Below are 25,255 nucleotides of genomic sequence, written 5' to 3'. Positions count from 1 at the left end.
CCAATCATCAGCTCTCCTTTATTTTACAAAGATGGGAAGAAGGTTTACAAGAAATCACTTGAGTGCTGAGTTATTCCTTGTTCACAACCCCTCACAGGGGAATGGAATTGGCATCAAATATAATTAGCCTGAGGGCTATCCACAACACTTCCTCCTTTCTGTCCATTTAAAAGAGTAATTTATCTCAGATATAATTGAATATAACTATTACTAGTTTGTAATTTATAAAGTACAAGAGGCCTAACACCCAGTCCATCATCTTTGTTAGTTAAATGGAACTTCTGTCATCCATCCTTACTTAAAAGACTTACAATTCTACATCTGGCTACTTCTTGGCTTTAGATTGAATGCCATCTTAAAGCCATCCTCTCAAAACTGTTCCTCTCAAAGTAAAAAGCCTGGGTCAGCTAGGAGACAATCTAGTTTTTGAACCCTATCAGAAATCCAAGAATGACTGATATTAACTGAAGAGATATATGAAACCTAACACAGCTTCCAAAACTTAGCCAATCCATAGAGACTGCTGATCACTTGGACAGTCCCTTACTTCAACATGTTGGAGCATCGTTCTTTAGCCTACTGGCCAGGGTCATCTGACAGACTTAGAGAAACAGGAATATTAGGGACTAGCCTACTCTTGTCTTGGCAGAATTAAGCTGTCCTAACCTGTAATTGTGTCCTCTTTGGACAGTTTTATGTCTGTAGATGAATTGAGGCAATTCTTGCCTAGTGACTGTTTTGCCACAACTGGAGTAATTCACATATGCTCAGTTTCTTCTTTGAATCCAAGACAGGGAAAGCGGTCAGGAGCAGACTAGTCTCAACAAGTGAATAAATAGCATTAAAGGTCACATAATGTGGACTTCTGACATTTTTGAAAACCAACTATCTATCTAAAGTAATCTAGACTGTTCTCTGTTACCTACTGTTAGCCATTTCTGAATAAAATAACTGAAAACACCCTAACAATAAACTTAGAGACATGAATTTCCTATTTGGCCCTTAACTCACTGGCTTAAACATCTCAGATCTGTTTATAATAACAGCAATAGAAGGACTGGGTCTAAGCCTTGCACTTCAAAATTTTTAGTATTAAAGACAACCTATACTAACCACCCCCAACCCCAAAGCCTAGGGAACTGGAATGAAGGCTCTTCATAACTTCTTCAAGCTGAATATGGGCATTGAGAAATTTTTGAAGACAGGGGAAAGGTAGGCAAAATGGGAAAATCCATTGGCCTTACTTAAGAAGACTACACCAACAGACAAACCTACATGGTGCATTTCTCTGATATTATATGTATAGAGACAATTTTTTCTCACATAACAAATGCTACCTGTATTTGCATAGATCTCTGAGTTCTCACTAATGCTCTCAATCATTTTGGTCATAGACATCTCTTAGCATGTTTTCTGTTGTATGACTGACTGAGAAGTTGAAGGCATACTGCTGGTATAAAGTCACCGATATCTCGTTCCCTTACTTCAAAGAATATACAAGGAAAGACAAAACAAACATGATATCTAGAGCTATTGTCTTTTAAAGCCAGTAGTGCTATGATAGTGACCCCAGGCTTGTGATTTCATCAATATTAATTACAACTGGAGACTCACCTCTGAATGCTATTAAAATATAATGTACAGGTATACATTTTCAACCCACAAACTTTTAGGAGACATATATAGACTGAATAAATTAGCACAGAGTTTTCCCGTGGAGAAATAAAATAAGATAGAAAACAAAAGTATATTTACATTATTAAAATTGCTATTGTAGATGAATTGGTATAGTAATGAAAATAAGAAGGATGCTTAGAGCACGCAACTCTGCAGCTACATCTATATCTGCAACCCTGGTAAGATTTCTTGTCATTCTTCCTCTTTGCTTGTTATGACATTTCAAGATCTAGTAGGAAAATAAAGTCCTTGTGGCTTAGTGGATGCTTTATTCCTGTCTAATGGATAACTGCTAAGTATGCACATATGCACAGTACTCACTAACAGGTTTGAATATAGTAATCCTGGACATAGATGAAGCATTTTTTAGGATGATGTAATGAGGAAAACGGGCCTACCAAATCACATGCAAATTTTCATTCTAAATAGATGAAAAAAAAATCATCAGATTGGAAATACTCTGAAGTTCAGAGAAAGCAGGAATTTCTGTCCATTTAGAGGGGTCATAATAGCCTATGTTGACAAGATAGGTTCTTTCTCTTTCTCTCTCTCTCCTTCCTCCTTCTACCAACTGCTTCCCCCATCTCCTCTCAACTCCTACTGTTGCTGCTTGCTGCTACTAGTATTACTACCACTACTACTACTACTACAACTACTACTACTACTACTACCACTACTACTACCACTACCACCACCACTAATACTGCTATTCAGAGGCTTTTGTTGTTGTTGTTGTTGTTGCTGTTCATCTATTTTCTTTTTTTCCCCTTTTTTCCTCTCTCTCTTTTTTTCTCCATCTATTTTCTAAATGTCTGTCAAAGCTTTTAGAAAATCTTCATCTAATGATAGATTATAACAGTACAACTGCAAAATTGGTGGCCTCTGGGATATGTAGACCAAGCAATTTGTTTTCTGGCCCCCTATCTTCATACCTTCTCACTTTATTTCCTGGAAATTTATGGTTTTGACAAGATTCCTCTCAGGGGAGCTTTTAATTGAGCTGTATCATGAAAGTTATGTTTCAAATCTCAATGTAAAACAAAAATAATCAGATTTTTATAGAAAGTAACATTTCAAAGCAATTTTATTTTATAAAGATCTTTAATTACTACCTTTGTAAATGCTTAGCACTGGTATATGCAGAGATTTGTTGACCTTTCAGTAAAGAGGCCGATTTTTGCTCCATTAGATGGTAGAATGGTTTAATGGAAAAACCTACACAGGATACATCTTGGTTTTTTTTCTCTCTGATTCTGTCTCTTTGTGGTTATGACTGTTTTTGTATATGTCTCTGTTTTTTTGTGGATGTATGTGTCATGTGTGTATGACATGTGTGTGTGTCTGTGTGTTATGTGTGTGTTTGAACATGCATAGGTATACATATATTTTGAAGGTAGAAACTCCCTCTGAAAATATTTTCTCTGGAAAGAGTCACATGACCTGTGAACATTGGTCTTTGGTATCTTAAAATTTTGTTCCACAGATGCTCTTCTGATGACCTAGCGTCTATTTAAACTACTTAGAGACTCAGATAGTTTTCAACTATTTCTTAAAGATATATTTATTCTGTTGTATGTCTATTAATCTTCTGCCTGCATATATGCTTGTATAAAAATCTTGTGTTCAATGCCCACATAGGTCAGAATAGGACTTCAAACACACTAGAACTAGAGATATGGATAGTTGGATGCCACAATGTCCTTTCTGGGAATTAAACCAAAGTCCTCTGCGAGAGCAGTAAGTAATTTAGTCCACCAAATCATCTCTCTTGTCCTGATATCAATAATTCTTAAAAATAAAAGTAACAATGTTCATCATATAAGCTATCTTGAACTATATGTGGATTTGGCATAAAAATGAAACCAACAAAAATACAAATGAAAATATAATAAAAGTGATATTTTATAGATATGAATTATTTAAAGATGTACACTAATTTTGAACTAATTATTATTATATAGAATTTATAGATCTGAATATTCTTTTCTGAAAGGGTAATTTCTCCTGCCTTATTGAATTACTATTATAAGGTCATCTTTCTAGAGAAAGAAAGAGCTCAAACACTTTGCTCTAAAAATCACTAAATATATTACAAGTGAGACTTCTTATCATTCCATCATATTAGATAGCAACTAATCCTTTTATAAAACCAAATTCTAAATCAGGGACCAATCACATGGCTCAGTGCATAAAAGCATCAGTCTCACACTTGTGAATGGAGTTCAACCCAGAGATCCACATGGGTAGTAGAAGAGAATCAATTATGTTAGTTGTACTTTGATCTCTACACATGGTCATGTGCCTCTCTACCCTGACAAGATAAACAAATACAATGTAATAACTTTTTAAAAATATTAAATTAGCACTTTTTTGTTTACCTCTCAGTATGGTGTGTTTCTATGAATTCCCATGTGACAGGACTTGTAAACATCAATGGCTTGGGTCATAATTCTCTGGAGATTTATGATTTAACTTAAAGTATTTAAATTACAACATAGTATGTTTTCTGTACTTGTAGACAAGGAGAAGAATGTGCATACAGTTTATATAGATAATACCATCTGTAGAAACACATACAGGTATCCTGCTTTTTCTCAAGCCCTACTTGCATTATGAGATTGCATCTAAAAGTATAAGTTAGTGATTTCCCTTTTCTATGGACTGCCCCTTCCTGCCATACTAATTTAGTAAGTATATCATGAAGTTCATAAAACATACTATTTCAACATTGAACTATTTGCCTTATTCCAGACAATATGGCAAGGTTGTATCTCTTTCTGCATCTGGGAAACATTTTGGAAAAACAGCTCTTCTTTGTGTGTTTGTGTGTAGTTTTTTATTTGAGAGCTTAGCAGAAATAACACAAAACAATTCACCATCAAAGTTTCTGGAAAAAAATCAATGAACTGTTTACCTCCCTGTCTTTGCTCTCTGAATTTTATTGTATATCAAAATTGCATTATTTCTATGAAAAATGGGGATGCATTACTTCCATTACATTCACTATCTTGCAGGTAATATGTCAAGTTGCATGGAGGATATTGGATACTCAGAGCTTACCTGGTCTCATCCTTTACTGATTTATGCATTTATTCATCTTTAATTTTATATATTCTTCAAGAAGAATGGGCCATATCTATATGTACTGACATGAGGGAATGTTCAGGAATCATATTAACTTGGAAAAGAAGATTGCTAGTGTTTTTCTTTCACAAAACACAAAATAAAACAATTCCACTTATATTTGTGTATGTGTAGATTAATTAGAAGGATCTGTACTAAGCTATTGGCAGTGATTACCTGGGATAAGAAAAATTGCATCGATATATGAGCAGAGAGGAAAATATGAATAAATCTGTTGTTTATAATTTTTTGTGTTCAGTTTTTCCCTAAAATGAAATCCTGGTTATTAGAAATAAGCACGCTGTAGCATCTTTCTAATTACAAAATACAGGTCTGTATAGAGGCCCTCTCACATTTCCCTGTGTGAGCCCAGCTAACTCTCTATTGAGCCTCTCATCTTTGATACATATTGTAGCCTAATGCATCACTCTTAATTCTGAGCTCAAAGTGCTATGCAAGATTTCACAGCATTGACTCATGACTACCATGAGCTTGCCTAACGTGCTTACTTTATGACTGTCAATTGTATGTCAAAACTGCAGACCTTTGGAAACACTGGGGTCCACCTGTAAAACTTCCCATTCCCATAGTGGCATGGAAGAAAGTGAGCCATCTGTCCTAGTGACCATAACTGACAGACAGTCCCAGTCACTGTTTTTCCTATCTAATGTAGAATGTGCGGTTTGAATATGTTTCCCAGAGGCTGCTTACAGCCAAGGCCTTGTATCAGCTCAGATCCATTCCTATGAATCTCAGAATGGCTCTATGTGGAACCTCACACAGGAACTCCCCACCAGCTCTCTGAATCTTTCTTGGAATTTCAGATAAAGGCACACTTTTCCGTCATGAATTTTTCCACCCTATCATTGGTCTTTAGTTTTTTCAAGTATCTCATTCTTTTAGTATCTTCTGAAGCCTCTTCTTTCCTTCACCTCCTCACTAGAAGTTTGTCTTTATAATTTTTTTCCAGCACAATCCTTGTATATTTTTTGATATTGTTTTTTGGTTCCTAATTCAGCTATAAAGATGCCTTTATGTCATACATACAAATATATGTATATAAAATATATACATATATGAAAAGTTGTTACATCCAATATTTTCTTATATCCATCTTCTAGTTTAAAACATAGACTTAGAAAAATATTATGTTAATGCTTTTGTGTTTAGCATTTGGTTTAGTTTGGTACTTAGTGGATTTTTTTTTTTTGTCTTTTTTTTTTCCTTTGGTTTTTTTCTTTTTTATTTATTTATTTATTTATTTTTTTATTACATATTTTCCTCAATTACATTTCCAATGCTATCCCAAAAGTTCCCCATACCGCCCCCCACTTCCCTACCCTCCCATTCCCATTCTTTTGGCCCTGGCATTCCCCTATATTGGGGCATATAAAGTTTGCAAGTCCAATGGGCCTCTCTTTCCAGTGATGGCCGACTAGGCCATCTTTTGATACATATGCAGCTAGAGACAAGAGCTCTGGGGTACTGGTTAGTTCATCATGTTGTTCCAACTATAGGGTTGCAGATCCCTTTAGCTCCTTGGGTACTTTCTCTAGCTTCTCCATTGGGAGCCCTGTGATACATCCAATAGCTGACTGTGAGCATCCACTCTTGTGTTTGCTAGGCCCCTGCATAGTCTCACAAGAGACAGCTATCTTTGGGTCCTTTCAGTAAAATCTTGCTAGTGTATGCAATGGTGTCAGCGTTTAGAAGCTGATTATGGGATGGATCCCTGGATACGGCAGTCTCTAGATGGTCCATCCTTTCATCACAGCTCCAAACTTTGTCTCTGTAACTCCTTCCATGGGTGTTTTGTTCCCAATTCTAAGAAGGGGCACAGTGTCCACATTTTGGTCTTCATTCTTCTTGAGTTTCATGCGTTTAGCAAATTGTATCTTATATCGTGGGTATCCTAAGTTTTGGGCTAATATCCACTTATCAGTTAATACATATTGTGTGAGTTCCTTTGTGATTGTGTTACCTCACTCAAGATGATGCCCTCCAGGTCCATCCATTTGGCTAGGAATTTCATAAATTCATTCTTTTTAATAGCTGAGTAGTACTCCATTGTGTAAATGTACCATAATTTCTGTATCCATTCCTCTGTTGAGGGACATCTGGGTTCTTTCCAGCTTCTGGCTATTATAAATAGGGCTGCTATGAACATAGTGGAGCATGTATCCTTCTTACCGGTTGGGACATCTTCTGGATATATGCCCAGAAGAGGTATTGCTGGATCCTCTGGTAGTACTATGTCCAATTTTCTGTGGAACCGCCAGATTGATTTCCATAGTGGTTGTACAAGCTTGCAATCCCACCAACAATGGAGGAGTGTTCCTCTTTAAAACTAAAAGTATAATCTTATCTAGTATGAATATATTCAGGTCAAAAGGAGACAATCTGCTCACTTTTCAGGAAGTGCTACCAGTCTATTTGAAGACAGCTATGTGTCAGCTTAATACCCCAAGTGAGCTCCAAGCTATGTTCTAAGACACTGTTGTTGAGCTTCCCCATGCCCAAAATATTTTACTGAGTTCAAGTGAGTTTTCATGCTCATGATCTTAATTTATCCAAACTTTAAAAGCCTAAAATATCACTGAATCTCTCTCATTACTAAAGAAACAGCCTTGATTAATCACTTTAAGCATTTCAAAATAATCTACCCGTTAACCTATATTTAACATAAGCATGTGTAAAATTTATATGTGACTATTCATTGGTAGAATAGTATATTCTTGGAGAGCACTAAAATCAAGTTGCATTTCTTAATCCTTCAAAGAAGTAATAAGATTTAGAATGTTCCTATTTATTACTCTGCAATTGTAAACTGTTTTTGAGGTAGATATAGATGGATAGAGATATTGAGATAAATTATTATAATTACTATCCTGTTATTCAATTCTAATCTTATATTGTAATGAAGGAAATAAACATAAGAATGCTTTCTTCTCTTACCGTTAAAGCTAGTACACCATAAACTATTTTTAAAAAAAAAACCGATATTTTACTCACCTCTCTACATTTACTTTGTTAGATGCACCTTAATCTGGAAGGTAATTACTCACAATTCAGTTGTCTTGAGCTTGGAACCATCTGGGAATGCTGGAAAAGTCTGTTTTCTCAGCAAAGCTTAGAATGCTTTTCTAACAATCCTTGTAGTTTTGCTTTGAATGCAAGTTAGAGTCACTCAAATTTTAAGGCAGCAGAAAGAGGTACATGATTTTGAAAAATCATTTCAGATGTTGGCACTATGGAAAATGTACATGGTGATAGATAAGACTATCAAAGAGAAACATCTAGAAGACATGTTCTGAAGGCTCTGTAGGATATGACTACAGCCTGGAGTTGTAGGCAAGGCAAGGGAAAGAAGTCTCAAGTGGAATTTTGAGTTAAACACTTCACAAGTGTGGGCCTTTGATAAAGGACACAGCCTCACATATATTTTCCTTCCTGTGTAAAGGAAAAATCTGCTTCAAGGTGTAGGAGTTTTAATTAATAATACACTCTAAGTAGGCACTATGTTTTTTATCGGCTTTTTGCAGAATCATTTGACTTGTATCCAATAACAGATTCAATACTTACATATGATCACACTCAGTTTTATGAGTAGAAAAATTAAGGCACCATGAAGTGAAGTAAAAAAAAAAAAAAAGTGGTTCTGTGCTATCTGAAAATTATTGACAGTCCAGAACGAAATATACGCTTGATATAAAGTAGGGAATTTCTAAATGACTATAAACAACCTCAAAAATACTGTTCTTGAGAGATAGTATCAAGTCTCTAATTTTTTGTGCCAGGATACTCTGATGAGATTTTGTTACTATGAATGATACCAACTGATTGGATGCTCACACACGTGGCACAGGTGTATTTCTTGGAGATGGCCATTCAATGGTAAAGTAAGAAACCTCTAGCTCCATGATAATTTCCCTCTGCTAAAATAGATAGCACACTGACAAGATATATGAATGAAATTAACTGAATTGGCAGTGTTTGTAAGTCATGCTTGGTAAATTTATTTTTAGAATTATTTACTCAGAAATATCACACAGGAACAGAGGTCTATAGTCTTTCCTTATTTCCTTGTCTTTTCAGTGAGAACTAAAGAAGCAAACTGGCTTTTTTTTTTTTTTTTTTAACTCTAAAGTATCAGGTGTAGCTAATGACAGACTGTCTTTTTTTTTATTTTTGGTAATTTTTCTCTACTACTAATTTAGAGTCCTAATTATAGTGATGCATTAATATGTGAAAATGGATCAGTCTCTGAATAAATAAAAATATCCACTTGTTTCTATGCTATTCATCCATAAATGTAAATTCATTTCGGAAGGAAAAAAAGTGAATATTGAAGAGTGAATTTCAAACAGACATATGTGCCAGGATTTTAGTTGCATGAAAAAGAAGCAATGATTTGAAAGTGATTCTTGGTAGTTATTTATAACAAGTCGTGAATAGATAATTTTCTTGGTGCTTCCTTACCTAAGCACCAATACTAAAGAAAGGTTTTGAATTTCAGAAGTGCTATTTTCACAACTATTTATAAAATTGAATCTTATTTATGATTCATATCATAAATGCTTTTTTAAAGAGCATTAATGTTCAATGCAATATCATCATTCAGTTTATAACATAACGTTATATATCATGAAACCTCTTTTCTTATTCTCATAGCTAAACTTTTTACATAGACACACAAAGCATATATACAATCATCAAATATGCTGTCTTTGAACTTTGCTTTTTAAACTTTTTTTTTTTTTTTTTTAAAGATTTATTTATTATATGTAAGTACACTGTAGCTGTCTTCAGACACTCCAGAAGAGGGCGCCAGACCTCGTTGCGGATGGTTGTGAGCCACCATGTGGTTGCTGGGATTTGAACTCTGGACCTTCGGAAGAGCAGTCGGGTGCTCTTACCCACTGAGCCATCTCACCAGCCCCCTAAACTTTTTCTATAACTCTTCACGAATAAGCAAATTTCATTTTCACACTTGATGATAATTTGTTGAATTGCTCCAGTTCTGTATGTCCACCTAACCTTTCCATTTCAATAGAGTTATATATAATTTTGCTAGTTACTTGTTGTTAAGTCAGAGCATGCATTTGCAAAATAGACTCATTACACTGGAGTATTTTATAATCTGAGAAGTTGAAATGCATACATTTAAATAATTCTGCCTGTTAAATTACAAAGATGTAGGAACTAGGGAAGTCATGAGAATCAGAGATACTTAGTGAGAATAATGGTGTATTTCAGGTAGACATTTTAGAGTTGCAGTCTTGTCATCTGAGAACAAGTACATAATTCCCTTTTGTCTTTGTATCAATCTGTCTCATCTCTACATATTTAGCTGTTCTATGTTTATTTACCTAAAAAAGAAAACATCTTTGTTTTCCAAACTCACCACTGACATTTCCAAACGAATCTAGACAACATAGAAGCATGATGAATCATACAGTGTGCTATCCAATAATTAATCCCTGGACTTGTCTGTATCAGGCACATGCTATCCACTACAGTGATCATGAAAGTAAGGGAGGTGGTATATAATCAAATCTCTATAAAGACAGCACTCTAAAACACTTCTCAGTTTGTTGTCAGACAAAGTGAAATATCTGAGGATTCCTTCATTCTGCATTCAGACCTCTTCAGTGTGACAGTTTAGAATTGTTATGGGGCCTGCACTCAAATGGAGAAAGGTCAGAGGAAGATTAGGTTTTCTTCCTGCCAACCTGGTTGTATATCATGAGGAAACAAACTGTCACAATTGGAGGAAGACACAATCCTATTCATTTTTCTTTATTGGATTTTTCCAATGTACCATGGCAACTAAGAGAACATTCTCAAGTGATCTTTTTAAAGTGACACCAGACAAAGAATGCTCAGATTGCATCGATCCTTGTCATTAGTATTTTATTATAGTGAATTACTGCAGTCACTCTCCAACATTCCAAGGTCTCAGTTCACAAAAGTGATTACAAACGAGATGAGTTACTGGGGAGAGTCAGGGCTCTAGAACCATTATTTATAGTAAAGAAGCCAGCTTTGCAAAGGTCTTACCAGGGTTTTAGAGACTTTGTTTGAAAGCCATTGTTAGGCTTCTAAATATTCTGGTAATTTTCTATGAGATATGACATGTTTTTTGAATGCTTATTGATGGCAAACGATATATATCTGTTGAATTAATATTTGCTTTTGTAATACAGAGCTATCTAGCATAGTATATGTTAACCCCACTGATGAAAGCAGAAAGACTACTGACCCAAATCATGGCCAAATTAATTATAGTAAGCTTTTTTATTTATGTATAGGAATTTCTCTCCCAAAGTCAGGGTGTAAGAGATCATCACTGGACATGGGGGAAATAAAAGCTTTTATAGATCAGGAGTAGGGCAAACAGGTGATTTGGCAGGCAAATAAGCAGAACATAAGCATAACAAGTTGGTCATAACAACCTCTGGTTATAAGAAGGTAGCTATAGCAAGATGGACATAACAGCTTTTGAAACAAAGGCATGGTTATTTCCTGAAAAAGGCAGTACAAAAACACTTATAAAGTTACTGGTAGGATATAGCTGAATCTTTCTGAAACAATTTTAATTCATAAATAGAAATGAATCCAAATAGGAGTGAATATAGTTTGTTTTTACTATAATATGGCTTTGAAGCCCAAGTTAGAGAAAGGGTGGTTTATCACATACTCATTCCACTGTTCACTTTTTGTGGGCATGTTAATTATTCTCTCAGTTCCTCGTCTTCCAGGTTTAAATGGAGATAATGATTCCTAATTCCATTGGAATATTTAAGAATTAGGTATTGATACATGGAATGAGCTAAGAGTTCAATCTAATGAATAACTATTTAAATTATTATATAATATGTCATCTTGTTAATTTTATTAATGGATTATATCCTATGATTTTATATATGGCAATATATGTCATCTATTTTACATGTTAATGTTGCTTATCATATTGAAACGTAGATACTTAATAATAGTCTGAAAGCCAATATTTAATATTACATGCCCCACTAATGTTACAAGTTTATGTGAGATGTCTAAAAATGTTTTAAACCTAAGCGTTCATCCTTCTGTGTACAGGGTATACTTTTATCAAGAATGAAGTTTTTCATATCTGAGCTATATATTTAATTTGCTCTGTTTCATTTAGAGGATTTTTAGTATTCAAGTCCTATTTTATAGTGTGACTCCACTTTATTGGCTCAGGTCCCATATAAAAATGACAGATAATATGTCACTGTAATCATTACAGTTCTGTGGCTAAGGATCTATAATATAACTCAGAAGGATGTCTGTATGTAAAGCATGGCAGGTCTGTGCCCTGAAATCTATTCTCTTGGAGAAAAAAAAAGGTATTATTCATTGATTTGGAGATATCAATTCTCTCAATAACATTTTTCCCCCTCCAGTTGGTCATTTTTTCTCTGTCTCAGGCATATGGGGCTGGGGATAGTCTATTATGTGACAACAGAAACAGATATTAATAAAGGAGAAGTACCTGTCACCCAGTTGACATCGAAGGAGCTTAATACCTGGTGCACTATCACTGGTCAGTTACTTAGTATTCTAATGACTTTCTTCATCAAATTAGTTTAGTTAATTCTCAACCACATGAGAGTGATAATTTAAGTCACTGGAGACTGGAGACATGGAAGGAAAAAACAAAAACAAAAAATCAACAGATTTTTATTCCCCTTCCAGTGTACCCTCTGACTATTCCCCATCCCATATATCCTCCCTGCCCCCCTGTTTCCACGAGGATGTCCCAACTCCCCACTCCCTACCCCTCATCCCACTGGACCACTAAACTCCCTGGGGCCCAGTATCTTGAGGGTTATGTGCATCTTGTCTGACTGAACCTAGACCCTGCAGTCCTCTTATATATATACATATATATATATATATATATATATATATATATATATATATATATATATATATATATATACATATATATATATGAATGAGAGATCTTGGAGGTCCAGGTTAATGGAGACTACTGGTCTTCCTACTGAGTCACCTTCCTTCTCAGCTGTTCTCAGCTGTCCATAATTCAATCACAGGAGTCAGCAGCTTCTGTCCATTGGTGGGGTGCAAATATCTGCATCTGCCTCTTTCAGCTGCTTGGGTCTTTCAGATGGCAGTCATGTTAGATCTCTGTTTGTGAGTGCTCCACAGCCTCTGTGTTCACAATGATTCACTGTCCAATTCAGTATAACAAGAAATGAAAGAGAAACCTTGGAGGTGACTGAAAATAGAACCTGACTGGAGAAGAAAACTTGAGAGAATAGAGTCCTAGATACAAGTGAAAACTGTTTAGTTAGGAACTGTTTCCAATTCCTGCTATGCAAATCTATCACTATTAACTAAATGGCTGATTTGCTGTATTTAGTTCCTACAATTTTAAGGGTTGTATTATTACCATGATGGTTTACAATATAAATAATGAAATAATTCTTTTCCTACTCTATCTTAACATTCAAACAGCACAACACTATTTACCTAATTTCCACCTATTGCCCACATATTTTCAAGAGCACTATCTGTCTAAATAAAAAAGATATTTGTGGAAATGTAGATGAGATTGATATTAATTTTTATAAACAGCTTCAGGAAGGGAAGAAGGGAGGGAGGAATGGTGGGAAGGAGACAGAGTTTGATGTATTGTAATTGGGAATATGAAAAAGAATGGGATTTCAGACCAAAGAGCAGAACAAGCAGCATGAGGAATGACAGGTGAGCCTTGTTTAAGACTGATGAATGGCAGACAGGTGCTAGTTGTCTTCTGAAACACTCCACCCAGCAGGTGACTCAGACAGATACAGACACCTACAGTCAAACAGTGGATAGACTCTTATGGAAGAACCAGAGGAAAGATTGAGGGCCTGAAGGAGGTTGGAACTACAGAGGAAGACCAACATTCAACTAATTTGGACTCTTGGGGACTCTGAGAGCCTAAACCACAAACCAAAGAACATATACTCAGGCCTCCCTATGCAGATGTAGCAGATATGCAGTTTGGTCTTCATGTGACTCCTAAACAACTGGAATGGGGGTTATCCCAAAAGTTGTTGCATACACATGGTATATGTTCTTGTCTATCTTCAGTGGGAGGGGAAGTGCCTAACCTAGCCTTGCATAGACTTGAAGTGCCAGGGTTGGGGGTTACTCAGGGTCCCCACCTGCTCAGAGGACAAGAGAAGGGGAACATGGGCAAATGATTATGGTAGGGGATACCTGGGAGGGACAGTGAGTGGGATGTAAAGTGAATAAGTAAAAAAAAAATAAATAAAAAATAAATAAGAAAAAAAGTCAGGTGAGGTGGCACACGCCTTTAATCCCAGTACTATGGAGGCAGAGGCAGGCGAATCTCTGAGTTCAAGGCCAGCCTGATCTACAGAGTGAGTTCCAGGACAGCCAGGGCTACACAGAGAAACCCTGTCTTGAAAAAAAGCAAAGCAAAGCAAACCAAACAAATAAACAAACAAAATAAAAGAAAGAAAGAAAAAAAAAACAGAAAAAGAAAAAAGAGAAAGAAACATAGACAGACAGACAGACAGACACACACACACACACACACACACACACACACACACACACAGAGAGAGAGAGAGAGAGAGAGAGAGAGAGAGAGAGAGAGAGAGAGAGAGAGTCAGTCACTGGAGAGATGTAAGAAAGGAAAATTAAGGATGAGGGATGAGTTCCTTTAACTAAAATAGTGTTCACAAGAAGAGAGAAGAACAATGGTGTAACTTGTTTTCTCCTTTGGAAAATGGTGCTCAGCAATATATTTAAAAATCTTGATAAAGGACGATATTTTACAGAAGCAAGTATTATGTTTATGTACATAACTATCCTCTTATAATCTTGAAAAAGCCTCAAGTATGAAGCAGCACACACACACATACACACAGGTTTTATTTTAAAAAAATGTTGCTGAAGTTTCTTACTAACTTCCTTAAGATTAATGTCAGATTTAAATTTTCTCTTTTTCCTAGAAATGATCCACTTGATTGCATGCCTGTTTGTTTACCCAGAGAGAGTGGAGCTGAGGAAGCTGGAGCTTCTGTTGACACTCTAAATTCATGTGAGTATAACTTGAACAGCATATTTAAGAAATAAAGAGAATCATCTCATGTGATTTGCAAAGAGTCTTGGGAATGAAAATATTTGAGAATTAGCATGGTTATTTGCTGAGTACTGGGCCTTGGCCATCCTGTTGCTAGGGAGTTGGGTGAGATTGTAAACCCCTATGAGGAGAACTTTGAAGCAGTCTCTCTCACAGCTTTCCAGGATAATAACCTGTAGTCTCAGGTCTCAGCAAACAAAGCAACCTTCTTTCACTTCAATACCCTCTTCAGTCTCTCTCTCTCCTCTCTCTCTCTCCTCTCTCTCTCTCTCTCTCTCTCTCTCTCTCTCTCTCTCTCTCTCTCTCTCTCTCTCCATATTATCTATCTATCCATCAATCAATCAATCTATCATATATATATATATATATATATATATACACACACACACACACACACACACACACACACACACACACACACACATCAGTATCTTGTGAATTTGCATTTCTCTAAAGAGCTGACAGTAATTTGTCAATACCTAGTGAAATCCAAGGGAATGAATGACTTTGTGTGCATTTCCAGTTCTTCAAACAGTGTCTAAACTGTGCCAGATCATTCTGGCTGCTGGCACATATCTGTAATCCCAGTCTTGAGAAAGGTGGGACAAAAGGATTGCAGCAAGTCCAAGGGCATCCTGGGCTATATTCTGAGTTCTGACATAGCCTAGGCTGCAGTGTGATACCATTTCACACTTTAATATCCAGAGAAAGAAAGAAAGAAAGAAAGAAAGAAAGAAAGAAAGAAAGAAAGAAAGAAAGAAAGACAGACTAGCATCTCAAATAATATTTTGAAATTTTTAGGCTTTCATCTCATTTCTATTCTCTACTTGACTGTTAAAATTTACCTTGAAACACTGCTTAAATTCTACTCAGAAGTGTAACAATTCATAAAAATTTTCCCCTGTGTTGTTCAACTTAGAGCAATGTTTCAAGTTTGCTTGTATGTCTTTTATCATAATTTATTCACATCACTTCTACATTTCAGCCCTTTGAAATCAGGGAAATTAATTGAGCTATTTTGCTAGTCTCACTAACTGTTGGTTAAGAGTTTAACTTATCAATAATTATTAATCACTTTAATTGCTATCTTTAGGTAATAAAAGGGTCTCTGGAATATTTCCAACCATATCAGTATTATCTTTGATAAAATATTCTGTTCCTGAAATGAAAATTTGGCTATTTGATAGGGCAGCTTACTGTAAGCAGTCATATATATACATATATATATATATATATATATATATATATATGCAGTTTTGAAATTACTTAAAAAATTAAGTCCTACACTGAAGAAATTGTACTATTCTGTATATTATTATGTAATCATTTGTGATCTATTATCAAATAATTAAATGTATTTGTTAATTCAAATGATGTATATACATATACACAAGTCCATACCTTTAATCTTGGTTAGTTCAATGTGCTATGAGATTTTTACAATACTTACCAATTTCATTTCTGAATATACATGTCTTGTGTGTGTATATGTATGCAACTTTAATAAAATCCCATGTAAATAAATAAGTTAACTGTAACTCCTGTGAGTCAACATAATCAGAGAAGAAACAAACATAGGGTTTAAGGTGAATCTAAGGATTTTGCTGAAGACAGATATGTAGGAAAATATCTGGGAACAGAAATCTAACAAATTAGTTGTAGCCACTTAAAACTGAGTGGCCATTGATTAAGTCATTGTGAAGGAAATAAAATCCTCTTGCAGTCTCTTTATGTTTCTAATAAAGGCAACTAATACTACATAAAATAAGACACTTACAAAGTGTTTCAAGATTCTGGATAAGCAGTCCTGTCTTTATGTAATCCATCCCTGCTTTCCCAATTTGCTGGTCAAACTTGTTCTTTCCAGTTCTTCCACCTCCTCCTCTTCCTCTTATTTTTAGGTGTTTGGTTATGACTGCTTGGCACCAGACAGACTTTGTGGGGGGCTTTTCCCTCAATAAAATCAATTCTTCTTTCTTATGCTTTCATCACCCCCTTGATTGCCTGTAGTTCTTCAGGTGGGGCTTTGTAAATTTTTTCTCATCCACATTGACATACAGTCTGATGGTGTTGTTATGCAGACATTATTTAATAAACTGAATGCTTCAGTTTTATAAACATAGCTACAGAGCTTCCCTATCATTCCTCTCTCCCCTCCTCTCCCCTCCTCTCCCCTCCTCTCCCCTCCCTCTCCCCTTCTCTCCCCTCCTCTCCTCCCCTCTCCTCTCCCCTCCCTCTCCTCTCTTCCTCCTCTCTTCCACCTCTCTTCTTCTTCTTCTTCTTCTTCTTCTTCTTCTTCTTCTTCTTCTTCTTCTTCTTCTTCTTCTTCTTCTTCTTCTCTCTCTCTCTCTCTCTCTCTCTCTCTCTCTCTCTCTCTCTCTCTCTCTCTCTCTCTGGCTTTGGGCTTTTGAATTCAAGGATTCTCTGTGTGTAACATCCTTGGCTGTTCTTGAACTCACTTTGTAGGTCAGGGTGATTTTGAACAGATCTTTTCTTGGGTCTGCCTCCTGGAGAAAGTTGGGATTAAAGAGATTAAGAGCATGCTCCATCACAGCCCTCATATCTTAAAGTCATGTGTTCACAGCAGTTGTCTTGGTTCTCTTGATTTTATTAAATTTGTGTCCCCACCTAAGGCTAAAGAAGAATTAGTTTTTGTTTTTGTTTTTGTTTTTGTTTTGATGTATCTTCTTACCTGTATTGAGTTAATTTGCCCTGGGTTTGACATTTTGAAATGCATCTGACACCTTGTGCCTATCCTGGAGTTGTATACACTGAAACATTCTCATGAATTAAAGTTTTTCCATGACATACTTCTGCCAGGTCTTTCCCTAGAAACAATCAAGCAAATCAATAATGATTCTTTGGTGGCTTGAGGGCTAAATTATTTTTTTAATTAACTATTCAGATTTTTTTCATTAGTGGTAACTTTATAGACACAGAAACAATTTGTTTAGGAAAAAACTGTGTTGGAATTAATCTGAATTTTTCTGCTACAAAATTTTAGAATGTTAACTGCCCTTATACTTCATATTTAGCTAAGGTGACTTGAATGATGTCCACACACATAGGCCATGCATGCCCAGACTGAAATCTGCAAAGATGATTTATTCCCAAAGCACAGTCAAAAACTTTTAGCAGCAAAGACAAGATCCTATAAATACCTGGCAAGCACCATGGACCATGGTTATACAACCTCAGAAGAGATTGCCTAGTCCTGCAACATAAAATAACATGTAGAGTATATTTCTTTTAATTTTGACTTTCTTAGAAAATCTTTTAAATAAATTTAAAAATTAATGCAGAGACAACAATAGTGAAGATTTTCTCAAGGTTAGGATCAGCCGTATTTCTAGGCATCCCGCTTTCCCATCCAAGTCATTAGGGCATAATCCTCTCAAAGTTGCCATCACTTAAGAAAGCAACATGTTTCCCAGATCTCCAAAGGACCTGCTGAAAACAATTTTTTAGTCAATTTAAATATATATGGAATAAATATGCTCTACAGTAAAAATATAAAGAGTAAAGTTAATCTACATATGAGGCATTCATGGAGATTTTTATTAGCAAAACTGTGTGAAGGCTACATAGTAATACAAGGCAGCACAGTAGCATAAATAGCTTGGCTGAAAAGACTTCTTCAGATGATCTTACTGTTCTGCTTATTCTCATGAATTAGATATTCTGCCTTTCTTAACAGTTCTGTAGCTAGCATCATATTGATTGGAACTCTGTAAAATTATAAGTATAATTAGTGATTATTATCAAATTAATTGTAACAGTTTAAGTTAAAAAGCAACTGTTTTTCTCTTAGAACAGATAGCAGATATTTAAACAGATATTTCTTGAGAAAAAAAAACTGTAGTGCATTTGAAAGGTTACCATTTTCCTCTATACATTTAAATTGGTCACTAAACAAGCCGGAGGAGTTAAGTTCTGTGAAGGTCTGTAGCAGGTGATTTTTCTCTTTTCTTCCAATAAATGAACAACACAGTATAACTCTGAATCTTCTAGGAGAATCAACTCCAATTTCCATCCACTTGGTATTTGAATCTAGTAGATTAATATGGCTACAAGTTAACTCCATTAAAATCTTGATTTTTCTATAAGGGAATTAGTGTGCTTTGTATGCACATCTCCCAAAAGAGGCCTTTTTTTGGTTTGGTTTGGTTTTTTAAGAAAAGAGTCCTTTTGTGGTGGTCTTCATAGGGGTGCTGGTTTTCAATGATTCAGAACATTATTTTGCCAATTTGCTGATGTTTTCCATTTTTAAAGAAGAGACCTATAAAACCAATCACATTAGATGTCTTTCATCTGCAGAGAAACCAAATGAGAAACGTGCTTGGTTATTAAATTACAGAATTAGCCTTTGAACACTTTTTATTGTTTGTGTTCGAAGAGGCAATTCTTGATATTAAACTTAACACTGGAGGAGATTATTCAACCACCCACTGACAGCATTTTAGACTTTTCAATTTAGCTGTTCCTATGGAATTGTGGGAGGAATTATAAGCCTACTGTGGAAAACTGAATAATTGTAGCAAGGATTCATTTATTTATTTTTATAATCCTAGCCTAAAACAAGATTAACATAGCTTATCATCTTGAGGTTCTGATTTTTTTCACAGAGTGCAAAAATAATATTTGCTATTATTTTATAATTTATCTTAGATAACTTTATAAAGACTAAGTTCCAGAGAAGCCCTTGTTTTATCTGTTATACAAGAAAGTAGATATTCAAAACAGGTTTAAAACTATAAATTGATTCCTTTACAGTGATATCCTAAGATGCACCTATTTCCAGATAGTGAATTAAGCAAGTATCATTAATAATAAGATGCACATTTTGTCGAAAAATTTTCAATCATAAAATTGAGTCACATTGTATATAGCATTGCTAAAAATTTAGTTTTCATTAAGCATTTCTTTTGCATAATATATAAAATACCATGGTCTCTTATTTGGTAATATTTTATTTGTGTTTACATTTGTTTCTATGTATCTGTTTGTGTGTATGCACATATTTATATGCATGCATATATGTACATGTTTGTTCCTATGTATATATACAGGTATATATGAAATATGAATATATATGAAATATATATGCATGTATATATGTATATATGAAAATACATATATGTGTACTTGTGTTTGCATGTGTCTGTTTACATGATATATGTGTGTGTGTCTATATGTGTGTATATGTATGTACACAGCAGTGATCTCTGAAAGAAAAATTAAACTTTACCTCTCTCATGACATCTAGAAATTATTTTTGTTTTACCTATTAAAATTACAACAAAATACCATAAAATTTAAATAATAAAACACAAGAGACAGAAATTAATTCCATCCTTACTTACTTCCATACTGAGGTTAATGTTTATATACACACACACATATATATATATATATATATATATATATATATATATATATACACATATATACATACACATACATATACATATATATGGTCCATTTCTCTTTTAATCTTTTATGTTTATTGAGTAAGGGAATGTATATTACTTAATAAAAGAAAACATACCTCGATTCCTTAGGAAACAGTATTAAGAGTAAATGAATTTTTCCTCCTCCACTGATATTTAAAAAAATATGATTCTGTTACATCTCATAGTAACAGAAAACAAATAAACACACACACACACACACACACACACACACACACACTCATACATGCACACACAGACACATATGTGCATACACAAATGCATAATTACACAGTCATTAACACACGGGTGAAAATACATTTGGACACACACTAACACATTCTTGTCCCAGTAATTCCAATAAAACCATTATGTGTGTAACCCTGAAGTCAAGTATAATAAGTCAATTGCATGTCACTAAGTACTTAGCACTTGCAGGAAAAAACACCATTTATTGCAATAATAGAAATTACATTTAATCAATATGCTCTTTGCTTTGAATCCATTTGTGACTGCAGAAAAGCCTTTAATAACATGTTTTGAGAAAAAATCATCCAATTGAAGAATATGCCTAAGAGAAAGAGCTGGCTTTGCTTCATTCCAATTTAGCAGCTACAAAATTGACACAGATTTTATATTTTGTGGCATCACAGCACCTATTTATTTTGTGATTGAGTTTTTGGCATTTTAAATTTTATTGGTCCTATACATTTACCAACAATCTATAACTACATTTATTTCTTTTTATTACATTTACTTATATTGCATACATGAAAATGTATATGTGTGGGCATGTGTGTCACCCAATATGCATGTACATGAAGTATGCCAATTTTCTAGATTCAGTTCTTGCCCCAACATATGGGCCCCAAGGATTGAACTCAGATCTTCAGGCTTTTTGGCAAGTGATTTTACCTACTGGGCCTCTCCTTAGATCTACTTTCAGTAAGTATATTGATTTTACTTTTATCTAAATTAGGCCATGTCTTAGTTAAACTTTCATTGCTATGAAGGGACAACATTACTAGGGCAGTTCTTATAAAGGAAAATATTTACTTGGGGCTGGCTTACCGTTTTAGAGTGTCAATCCATTATAATCATGGTGGGAAGGATGGCAATATCCAGGTAGACATGGTGCTAGAGGAGACAAGTTTTACATCTTGATCAGCAGGCAGCAAAAGAGGACTGTGCATCACACTGGCCAGACATAAGCATATATGTGAGCCCTCAAAGTCCTGCTACCACAGCAACACACTTCCCACACCTCCCACCCACCTTTGAATAGTGCCACTCACTATGGCCAAGCATTGGAACATGAATCTATGGGGACCAAATCTATTTAAAACACCACATTCCACTCCCTGGCCCCCAGAAGCTTGTAGATATAACATAAGTCAAAATGCAATTAGTTCAACTTAAAAGTTCCCATACCACTTCACAATCTAAACAATGCTTAAAAGTTCAAAATCTCTTCTGAAATCCATACACCCTCTTTAATGTAATCCATTATAAAATCAAATAAATGATAAAAAGTACCAGATCAGATGCTTCCAATGTTACCATTCCAAAGTATGGGAGCATAGTGAAGAAATACTAGACCAAAGTAAGAGCAGAAATTACCTGGGCAGACTCCATATTCTTCATCTTCATGTTTGATGTCAAAATGCTCTTCAGATCTCCAACTCCTTTCATCGTTGTTGACTACAACACAATCTTTTTTTTTTTTTTTTTTTGAGGTGGGGGGCAGTTTCTACTCCCTTTTGAAGCTTTCTTCTTCAGGTATCCTTCAGCATTTCTAACATCTTGGGGTCTCAAAAGCAATTCAACTTTACAATTTCTTGTTCCAATGACTGGGATTGACAATGATCATCTGGGCTCTTTTAAAGGGCTTAGGTCACTTCTCTAGCTCTGCCCTCTGTAACACTCTAGGCTCTTTTTGACTCAACTGTTGCTGCTATTCTTTTTTTTTTTCTTTTTTTTTTGATTTTTAATATTTTTATTACATATTTTCCTCAATTACATTTCCAATGCTATCCCAAAAGTCCCCCATAGCGCCCCCCCACTTCCCTACCCACCCATTCCCATTCTTTTGGCCCTGGCATTCCCCTATATTGGGGCATATAAAGTTTGCAAGTCCAATGGGCCTCTCTTTCCATTGATGGCCGACTAGGCCATCTTTCGATACATATGCAGCTAGAGACAAGAGCTCCGGGGTTCTGGTTAGTACATCATGTTGTTCCAACAATAGGGTTGCAGATCCCTTTAGCTCCTTGGGTACTTTCTCTAGCTTCTCCATTGGGAGCCCTGTGATACATCCAATAGCTGACTGTGAACATCCACTCCTGCGTTTGCTAGGCCCCGGCATCGTCTCACAAGAGACAGCTATATTTGGGTCCTTTCAGCAAAATCTTGCTAGTGTATGCAATGGTGTCAGCGTTTAGAAGCTGATTATGGGATGGATCCCTGGATACGGCAGTCTCTAAATGGTCCATCCTTTCATCACAGCTACGAACTTTGTCTCTGTAACTCCTTCCCTGGGTGTTTTGTTCCCTATTCTAAGAAGGTGCACAGTGTCCACACTTTGGTCTTCATTCTTCTTGAGTTTCATGCGTTTATCAAATTGTATCTTATATCTTGGGTATCCTAAGTTTTGGGCTAATATCCACTTATCAGTGAATACATATTGTGTGAGTTCTTTTGTGATTGTGTTACTTCACTCAAGATGATGCCCTCCAGGTCCATCCATTTGGCTAGGAATTTCATAAATTCATTCTTTTTAATAGCTGAGTAGTACTCCATTGTGTAAATGTACCATAATTTCTGTATCCATTCCTCTGTTGAGGGACATCTGGGTTCTTTCCAGCTTCTGGCTATTATAAATAGGGCTGCTATGAACATAGTGGAGCATGTGTCCTTTTTACCGGTTGGGACATCTTCTGGATATATGCCCAGGAGAGGCACTGCTGTATCCTCCGGTAGTACTATGTCCAATTTTCTGAGGAACCGCCAGACTGATTTCCAGAGTGGTTGTACAAGCTTGCAATCCCACCAACAATGGAGGAGTGTTCCTCTTTCTCCACATCCTCACCAGCATCTGCTGTCACCTGAATTTTTGATCTTAGCCATTCTGACTGGTGTGAGGTGGAATCTCAGGGTTGTTTTGATTTGCATTTCCCTGATGATTAAGGATGTTGAACATTTTTTCAGGTGCTTCTCTGCCATTCGGTATTCCTCAGGTGAGAATTCTTTGTTCAGTTCTGAGCCCCATTTTTTAATGGGGTTATTTGACTTTCTGGAGTCCACCTTCTTGAGTTCTTTATATATATTGGATATTAGTCCCTTATCTGATTTAGGATAGGTGAAGATCCTTTCCCAATCTGTTTGAGGTTTTTTTGTCTTATTGATGGTGTCTTTAGCCTTGCAGAAGCTTTGTAGTTTCATGAGGTCCCACTTGTCAATTCTCGATCTTACAGCACAAGCCATTACTGTTCTATTCAGGAATTTTTCCCCTGTGCCCATATCTTCAAGGCTTTTCCCCACTTTCTCCTCTATAAGTTTCAGTGTCTCTGGTTTTATGTGAAGTTCCTTGATCCACTTAGACTTGACCTTAGTACAAGGAGATAGGAATGGATCGATTCGCATTCTTCTACATGTTAACAACCAGTTGTGCCGTTGCTGCTATTCTTGATGGTCATTCTATGTTAACAGCATCTCCAATATGCTGTGGTCTTCCATGCAACTAGGTTGTACTTTCACAATAACCTTTCATAGGCTATCTTTGTGGTACCAAGCCTCAACTTCTTAGCATGACCCCTTCAGTCCTGTCATTGAATGTTTCCTAATGGTGTTTCATGACCTTTCAAAGGGTCAATCAGCAGTTGCTCTTCATCACCCCTTCAAAACCAGTATAACAATGGAGATTCCTACACATTACCAAGTTTGGCTGCCATTACAAGGTCTATCTCTGGAACACAACTACTTTGTCATCTCAGAATACACTTCCCAGAAGATTCTATTTCAGTGATGATGCTCTCTTTTTAATAACAAGTAATTTCTTAGCCCCAGGTAACCAGCATCAATTGTTCAAGTTACCTCTTCTACTCTTGACTCTAAAGCGAGCCAAAGCATCTGAGTTCTGCTGCTTGCTGGGACAGGAACATAGCCCCATTGTTCTATTACAACTTTACAAGCTTTTCTTTTTTAAATTTTATTTTCAGTGATTCCTTTATTGCCTAAACTTGGCTGTCCAGAGATTTGCTCTATAGACTCTCTTTGAACTAAGAAATCTGCAAGCCTCTGTCTCCTGAGTGTTTTCAGTATATTTTGTATTCTAGCTGGTAGTCACTGACCTGGATTTAAAGAAAATTTCAAATTTTGTTTTCAAATCTCTTTAGTCATAATTTTCCTCAAATGTAATGTTTACCATACAGCAGAAATTGTACATATGCTAAATTATCTTTATTTTATATGTAAGAAAAGCACTAATAACAGTGATATAAGAATTTTCTTTATGATTATCCAGCTAGAAAATGATATTCTTGAGGTTCAACATGGTTCTCTTAGTAAAATCCTACTCCCTATCTCCTGTAGTAATTTATCCTATAACACCCTTAATTTCACCCTGCAGGCAGTAGGATAAAGTCCTTCCATATTTTATAATAACCCCCAAATCTCACTTGTTTTGAGATAAAAGGGTCCTTTCCTGAACACTACAGAAACTGAGGAAGTTCAGAAGTTGGCTGAGGGTCCTGCCAATCATCTTATCTCTGTTATTAGTTTGGTTAACAGTTACTCCCTGGACCCCTATTGTTTGCCAAGATAAATAAAATGAGGGAAAAATCATGGTAATATTTCT

The 25,255-nt window shown here is 35.6% G+C and overlaps 1 protein-coding gene across 7 annotated transcripts in view; it reads left to right on the top strand.

The window, feature by feature from the left end:
• Positions 1 to 25,255, top strand: part of Lrrc4c (leucine rich repeat containing 4C) — a 1,324,975-nt gene that overhangs the window by 510,989 nt on the left and 788,731 nt on the right. For all 7 annotated transcript variants that reach the window (XR_015046506.1, XM_085834625.1, XM_085834628.1 and 4 more), the window contains one exon: positions 14,820 to 14,908. The gene's annotated coding sequence lies outside the window, so the exon portion shown is untranslated. The remainder of the gene's footprint in view (positions 1 to 14,819; positions 14,909 to 25,255) is intronic.

This window comes from Mus caroli, unplaced genomic scaffold (genome assembly GCF_978045245.1).
Source record: "Mus caroli unplaced genomic scaffold, Mus_caroli_1 scaffold_2, whole genome shotgun sequence".
NCBI lineage: Eukaryota > Metazoa > Chordata > Mammalia > Rodentia > Muridae > Mus > Mus caroli.
The sequence above is the reverse complement of the archived record's forward strand: the minus strand, read 5'-3'. Positions and strand labels throughout refer to the sequence as shown.